Raw genomic sequence first — 9003 nt, 5'->3', positions numbered from 1 at the left:
ATGTACACGCATAACTTTTAACATTTTTTTTTATATATAATACAATACAATACAAATACTCTTTATTGTACACTATCAGAGAAAAATTTTACACCGTAAATATATATTGGAATGTAACGCTTCTTTTTGCATGTGGTGTTCACCTTAACAAATTGTAACACTTAGCTGTAAAGTATTCATTAAGATAAGGTTCACGTTATTGTGTAATTAGTGTTAACACTGCTGATCCTAAATAAATAAATAAATAAATAACTTCCAAACTACTGCACCAGATTAGATAATTCTTTTTTTTTTCGTTACTGTCAGGTCCAAGTTTGTTGAATAGAGAAAAAAAAACTATAGAATCAAGAGAAATATTGCAGTACGATGTACACCGAGTCAGCTAGTATGACATAAAAGCAATATTTCCCATCCAACCCATCCTTCAAAACAACGGCATTCGTGATAGATAAAAAAAAAGAAAATAAAAACAAATGATTATTTCAAACGCAGAGAACAGGCAATACATCACGCTGACAATGGAGACACGTCTCTTGGAATCGAGACGAGATGAAGATAGATGGTGGATACTCGCGTGGTCACCCATCCGCGCTGGTTAACGCGACCCCGTGATAAATGCTCCTAGTTTTTCATAAATATATCATTTGTTTTAATTCGTACAATGTGAAAAGAGATATCAATGTGTTGATAATTATTAAAAAGCCTCAGCTTGGGTTGTTAATATACTTGAAAAGTATTTGATTTTCGCTGTATTTGGATTTTCTTTTATAGGAATGAAATCTGGATTATGATAAGCTTTATAAGTTACTAGCCGACCCGTGCCCACTTCGTTGGGCGTTAATTATTATTATATTAACCAAATAACATACTTTAAAGAACAAATTTTATAGCACTTAAATAAATAATATGTTGCGTCGAAAGACTAATAAATTGTTTTCTAATAGCGATAGATGGCACTAGTTTATTTACCGTTTTGATATTATATTTTAATCTTTTTCTTATTTACTGAATTTTTTTGTTAAATTACAATAAAATACCTTACAACCTTCCTGTTAAAAATCGTAAATTTTATGCGAATAATATAAGTAACTAAATTATGAGAAACAAAAATAAAAAACAATATAAGTTAGAAGAATTCTGCTACACCACTATAAAAGTTACAAAACAAATTGATTCGATTTCGTTACAAATAAAAACTATGCTCAGACTTTTATATAACATGATATGAATTTAGTTAAAAACTCATATAAAAAGGGAATAAATTTAAAGGAAAACGATCTTACAGTATAGGAGAATGTAAGGAGTATGCAAAAAATCCTTTATTGAAACTAGCCCGGCTGTTATCCATTATGTATTAGGCTCTTGGGACTAAGTATCCATTGTTATAAATTACTGTTCGCTTTCGTACGTCACGTCTGCAAAATATTGTTTTCAGTGAAGTATGTTGTAATATTTCTAATTAATATGGTATTTGATACATTTTATTGAGCCAAATGACTTAATTTAAACTTTTTAGTTACCTTCGCGTATTCTTAAGCATAAGTAAGCAAAAGGTACCAACGTTAAGGTTAACTAAACCAGTATAATTATTTTAAAAGAATTATAAAGAAGGGGAGTTTGACTGTGCGCCATCTTAGTCATTACTGAAGAGTGGATTAGCTCTGCACGGAGCAATTTTAATCATCTTGTAACGTTTTTGGTAGAAATGAAACGAGTTCTCTTAATAATGGTTATTACGATCGTGTCGTCTCAAATTTTGGGCCCGCGCAGCAATAATGTGAGCATATCTCCAATATTCAGTTTTTGCCCGTCTACCTCGTCCCAGGAGGGCCACTGTCTATGACACATGCGTGGGACTGAATCTCAAATGGGCCCCTTGAATACATTTGCTCATTCGATATGAGATGCCACCTTTTTGTCATCATGTTGCGACGTGATAGTTGACTTGTAAGACATAATTGTTATATACAAAATTCTTTCTATTAGTCTCTAGCGGAATTTTAATTTCTATCTCAGAATAATAAGGAATAAAATAAATAAATATTCAATATAATGAAACAACTTTTTCGGAGTTTATCGCGGTTTATTAAGTATTTTTAGATGCCCGACGTTTCGGATACCTTACAGCAACCATGGTCACGGGAGGATAATCAGTCCTAATAAACCGCAATAAAATCCAAAAAAATTGTTACATTATAATGAGTGAAATTCGCGTAAATATTAGAACACAATAAATATTCAATTTTGTATTTAATTTGTTTTGCTTCATTTTTTGTGCTATGAACTTGAAATTTAACAGATAGATAGCTAATACATAGTTAGTAGACTGCATCAAGGAAGTCTAAAGCTGTCGACAATTTTAATAAAATAAATAAATACTTCGCACTTGGCGACCCCCATATTTGATTTAAATCCTGTGTCGGAAATCCAGACTACATAGGTACAATACAATTAATTAAAAATGCCCAAACTACAAGCAACAAGCAACATCTTGTACACACATGTAACATATGTGGAGATCGAAATCACGATGGCTAGTGCCTAAAACAGTAGAAATAACCACAGCGTCAACACGTCTTCAAACTTTACATTTATTAGAACACTATTGCAACATGCATTACGAGACCATTACATAAAAACTTACAAAGTTAATGTTAAGCGATAACTACAAAGAAATCATGTAGAATTGTGTAGAAGTTCCTCAAAGGTGAGCACCCAACTGAAATCTCATTATTAAGGAATGAGTTCAGTAGTACAGTGTTCCGAGCGCAAATCTGATCTGAAATGCAAACCGCGAGCCAAAGAATCTCATTAGCGAGAATTTCCCTCCATACTGGGAGGATTATTCTGTTAGGGCTGAAAATAAAAATTGTAATGCTAAAATTGTCTTCCAACTTACAACGGAAGTCGCAGTTTCTGTACTTATTTACTCAAGGTATGCTTAAATTAAGTAAGGATTTAAATTAAAACGACTCACCTTCCTAAGGATTTTGTTAAAAGTAATTTCTCCCATTTTTGCTTTGTTATTTGATGTAACTGACTATCCTGATGACTTGTTAAATTTTATTGAAGTCTTAGAAACAAGACATTTATTTTTATATACACAGGATACATTAGACTAAAAATCAATATTACTGTAATATATGGAAAAACATTAAAGACATAATCATTTCAGGATCTCTTGATTAAATTGTAAACATGTTTTTTTTCTTACTTTGTAGGATTTCATAATTACAGTATACACATTGTATGATAATTGTAACAATCAATTATAACAAACAAAAATCAAAAATATAAAGGGCCCTCAAATTTATCTGTTTCTAAAAAGGTACATTGAGTACTAGAACATAACTAGTGATATTAAATTTTATTCAATTTAGATTCGCATTTTGCAGTATTATCAAAGTTTGTTACAGCTTACGAAGTTTATTTAATTATTTCGCTAAACGACAGTACCTAATCAGAATAACACCGCCACAATGAAGACATCGCGTCTTTGCATTCGCACGCGCCTGTTCATTGGAAAATCACCGTCGTCCACTGAATACTGATCAGCAAAGTATTAAATCCGAGACAAAATCATTTTGAAATATAAATACAATAAAAGATAGAAATGTAAAGTAAAAGGATCTTTAGATGGAATATTATATAAGTCGATCTTTCGATGTCTTTGAGAAAATTGACGGTTGTTAAATATTTCAATGTGGATTGTTTGAATCTTTATTTATGCTGTGTGGTTACGGCAGTAAAGAATATAGCCACCCCCTCTCTTCCCGTGGGAGTCGAAGAGGCGACTAAGGGATGACACAGTTTCACTACCACCTTGGAACTTAAAAAGCCAGCTAATGGCGAGATAACCATCCAACTGCTAACTTTGAAATGCACAGGCCGAAGACGAGCAGTAGCGTCTTCGGTGCGACAAAGCCAGCCCTGTGTTCACCAACCCCCCTGCCCAGCGTGGTGACTATGGAATATATATATTATTTTGAAGTAGAACCGAGGATATACAACATTTTAAGGTGGATATAGATTTTTTTTTCGATACATAATAATTAATGATTTCAAATAACCCATTTGTAAACCAGTTGTTTACATTATCAGGACATCGTTTCTCGTAATCAACAAGGCAGAAAAAGTTTAATATAGTGAGACATACAAATAAAAATAGAGCAGATCCTTTGTTCAAAATCCGAAAATTGACATTTACGCTAATTTAATCTTTCTGACTGTGTACTAGCAAAAATAATTTTAAAAGAAATAGAAGTAGACGTATAAGGAGTATTAAAAAATGTCTTAGTAAACATTCACATAGAATAAATAAAATATAAAAGGCTGTAACCTAGACAAAAATTAAAGGGAGTCGAGGCAATCTAACTTCACGGGCAGAACTAGCAACTAATTTACCTACGCAAACGTACTTGCCGTTGGCAAAGTGGATTACTTTTTCCAGACTATTCCATTTTAAACTGAGAAAATTTACCTCACTTCCCTGCCATCTTCAGTTTGTGAGTACATTTGATTTGATTTTTCACTGTTTGTACTTTATATTGGGTGATTTGGTACGATTGTTAACTACACGAACGTTTCAAATCTTATTGTAGATACTAAAATCAAATTTCAATGTTTTTTTTTATACTAGCCCGTTGGCGCAGTTTGTAGTGGCCCTGCTTTCTGTTCTGTGGGTTGCGGGTTCGATTCCCGCCTGAGTGTAATATTTGTATTTATATATGTATTATTTCTATGTATATTTATCCAACAAAATAGTTATAACAGTCGGCTATTACCTGTAACACAAGCATTAAGTTGCTTATCATAGGAACAGTTGACCGTGTGTGTATGTTATAAGATATTTATTTATTTATTTTTTAGTTAATAATACACTAAGACAAACCATGTAACATGGTTTCCTAATATAAGCATTTACATATTCCATCACTGGTTTTTTTACTGTGAGACCCATACTCTAGTATATGCTTCTTCCACTTCATATAACCTATAGTTTGAACTACAACAACACATTCTTGGTATCCTAATATTAACAGGAAAAGTTGGACTTGAAATTACTTGATTATCATAAGCCTAGGATTCTCGCGAGAGTTAAGTCACCGAAGCTATGAACTTGGGACATGGACAGAAGTATACATATGTAGGTAGATCTATATTTTATTTCACTGAGGTGAATTAAACCTAGATTTTTTTATGAGACTGCCATTTTTAGAAGATAACCATTATAACTAAATAGTTACCATCTAATAAATAGAGAGAGATACGACATGTTACTGTAAAGATTATAAATTTACCAGTGCTCTGTAATTACCTCTACACTAATACTATTACTTAGACGAAATATTTTTACCTATATACCTATAGGTAAATAACGCCACACTCCTTGATCGCATCAATTCTACCTAAAATTTTATCAATACAAGCAGATTTTGTCATAGGGTTTTCCTCAAAAGCTGAGCACAAAAGAAATTTGTAAAGAAATAAACTTTAAACTCATATGTGCTTGTCTAGTTTTAATTTATCACTTTATGCAGCGTTAAAAACTATATAGACCAAGATTTAGAAAGGCAGAAAACAAGAAATGTACGATAAATGACTATAAATAATAAACAGCGCATAATGTCTTATCTAGCCACAGTTATCTAAGACTCAAGGAAACTAATTTTCCAACTGAACTTTCACGAAACTGTATTCGAAGGTAAACAGCCGGTGCCATTAAACATTTTCACAAGATGACTCGCCTCTACATAGTTTGATACTTTCTCTTTGACGAGAAATATTAAAAGTACATTTTAATTTAAAATCCGCCTTTTTATTTTTGTTTTTAATACGAAAACATACTTTATGAAAAGACATGTTTTTATGTACTTTATTTCTACGGGATTTCAAATTAATTATATGTAAATTTTGACGACGCGTTGGCGCTACTGTCACAGCACTGGTTTGTGGCTTTTGTGCTGGCGGTTGCGGGTGCGATGACAAACGTAATGTATTGGCTATACAGATTTTTGCCGTGGTCTGGGTGTTTGTGCAGTCCTTGTCACCGTGCCTCGGAGAGCACGTTAAGCCTTCGGTCCCGGTTGTTATCATGTAAACCAGATAGCGATCGTTACTCATAGTAGGGAATATATCCCTCTTGGATATATGTATATATAACTCCCATTGGAGCAGCGTAGTGGATTAAGCTCTGATCCTTCCCTTACATTGGGAGAGGCCTATGCCCAGTAGTGGGATATTACGGGCTGAAAAGAAATGTACATATTATGAATATCCATTATAAGTAAATAAATCGCTGAATGTGTTGCTAAGTGGAAACTCAAGAGAGTTTTCTTCGAAGTTTTCTGATACTTTGTAGAAGATTGTATTCAATGAAAAATTAAAAAAAATGCTCAAAAAATTGAAAAATTTAAGAAAGTATAAAGATTTCTACGCGATGCGTTTGATAGTTCTCAACACAAGATAACGTTTATCGTATCAGCTTGGTTTTTTTTTCGGTACTTTTATAATACATATACTAAACTTATATATTTAAATAGTAACAATTTAGTAACATTTTTAAATAATCTAAATTACAACACTACATTATATCTAGATCTCAACTCGATACTACACTGCTTACAAATTTAATTTTTGTGAGTAAAAACAAAAGAAATAAAATGATTAGTGTATGATTTGTACTTAATTAAAACAATTTATTATTAAAAAAAATATATGTTAATTTATATTTACAGGTTTAAATATACTATTATCTCTGAATCAGTTCAATTATATTTACCGTATTATAATCTAAAATATAAATTAAAAAATTAATTGTATTTAATTTCAGATTAATTAGTAAAAATATCAAAATAGATGTTGATTTACGAATGGATAATATGGTGACAAAAACTACAATCAGAGCATTTACACGATAAAGGCGTGGGTGATTAGAAATTTAGATTATCTCCGAAATCCGACAAAAACTAGACTTATGGGACAAAGCACACTTAGCATAGTAATTAAGCTCTTCATTCACGAATAAAGCTTTTATTAAGTTTCCTAATATAGAACGAATAGTCGTGTTTTATTCAAATAAAACTTGTTGATTTTTAAGTGTGATGTCATATTTGCTATCTACATTAAGTAGATGTGAGAGATTTCTGTTATAATTTAAAAAGTTAACCCAATATTTTTATTTAAATTTATTGTTGTCTCTATCGCTCTTTAAAAAGCAATAAATGCATTTAACATTAGTGCTATGCAATATTACCGAAACAATTTTTTTTGTACTGTATAATCAATAAATTACGGGGATTTATGGTATCATTAGTAAAAGAATAGTCTTATTTATATAAGTTTTAACCAAGCAGGTTAATTCACCTTTTAATTAGAGCCTAGCTCGTTACCAAACGGTCCTTTAAGCGTCCTTCAATAATGATAAACAAAAAATTACAGACGTTTTTAAACTACAGATTGATCTCTATGAATTAATCTGTCAATGGTTTATTTTAGAAAAAAAAAAAAAAAATATATATATATATATGTCGGAGGAAGTAGTGAGAATGGAGTTGATTGCTGGTTACATGAAGACTATATCAATAAACTTAGAAAATACTTTGTTAAATCATAATTATAATTTGTTTAATTTCTTAGATTTTTGTATTGTTTAAATTTAATTTAGTTTAAGAGTAATTTTTATAAAGACTTTATTATTGCACATTATGTCAGAGCAGAGGGTAGGCCTCGAGCGGGGTCGAGGCGCCTTCTTGACGTTCAGTGGTGAGGGTAGATAAATATACGGTGATTGATCGCGGTGGATCATTATTATAAAATCGTTGTTGTTACGGTGTGGTTGGTTAATACTTTAGTGAAGTCAGATCGGTACCTTGAACCCGCTGCTCGAATTAATCATTTAATTAGTGTTATAAGTTATTCGTTGTGTAAAAATATTCAATAAACTTTTAGTACAGTGAATACTTTGTTTTGTGCTGGCATTTAACCCGATGATGACGCCCACTAGACCTGCTACCACTAATGACGATGTCGACAAGACTAGTGTTTCTCCGACATCAGAAGTGGGATCGGTGCAGGCACAAAACGTGAACAGATCAGCTGACGCGAGCGATGGTTGGCGCGCGTTATTTGAGGCACAACAAAATAGCATGCAACTACTTGTGGAAGCGCTTCGTAATCCATTAGCTACTGAAGACGAGAAAATTACGCTGCCTGAGTTCCAACCGGAGAACGCAGACACGGATGCCCAGGCTTGGCTGGCGACTGCAGACATCTGCTTATCAGGGCGCGACATACAGGGAAGTAAATTAACCATTATACTTAGTAAGGCTATGAAAGGTACAGCAGCGACATGGTTCTCTCAGATAGCTTTTGTCAATATGAAGTGGGTAGAATTTAAAGATGTATTCCTTTCTCGTTTTGGTATATTAGAAACACGCTCAGCTACAGTTTTAAAAATGTTTAGTGGTAAACCGTTAGACGGCGAATGTCTCGCTGCATATGCAAGTCGTTTGTTCACTTCAATTATGTCGCGATGGGGTAATTTAGACAAGGAAGAAATAGTAGTATCCGTGATACTTGCACACATGGGACAGATTGAACCACGCTTGCAACGAAATATTTTTTCCGAAGAAATAACTACCCGCACTAAAATGCAACGTGAACTTATGGCATTTTCATATCGCAAGCGCAGTTATAACGAAATTGCAAATAGTTCTACAACTACTGCGCAGGGCAGCAAACGTCCTAGATTAAATGTTACTTCTATAAAATGTTATGAATGTGGAAAACTTGGTCACAGATCTTACGAATGTTTCAGTCATACGCATGAGAAGCAGCAAACAACTTTCGATCGGTCTAACACAGCCATGGCCATAACAAAGCCCTCAGTAACGTGCTACAAGTGCGGCATTGAGGGTCACGTAGCATCACGGTGTTCAAAAACGGTGCCGGCGGTCAGCAGCAGCGCAATACCCGCCGCCTCAACAAGCGTGGTGAAACAAG

Source organism: Melitaea cinxia, chromosome 19 (assembly GCF_905220565.1).
Source record: "Melitaea cinxia chromosome 19, ilMelCinx1.1, whole genome shotgun sequence".
Lineage (NCBI taxonomy): Eukaryota > Metazoa > Arthropoda > Insecta > Lepidoptera > Nymphalidae > Melitaea > Melitaea cinxia.
The sequence above is the reverse complement of the archived record's forward strand: the minus strand, read 5'-3'. Positions refer to the sequence as shown.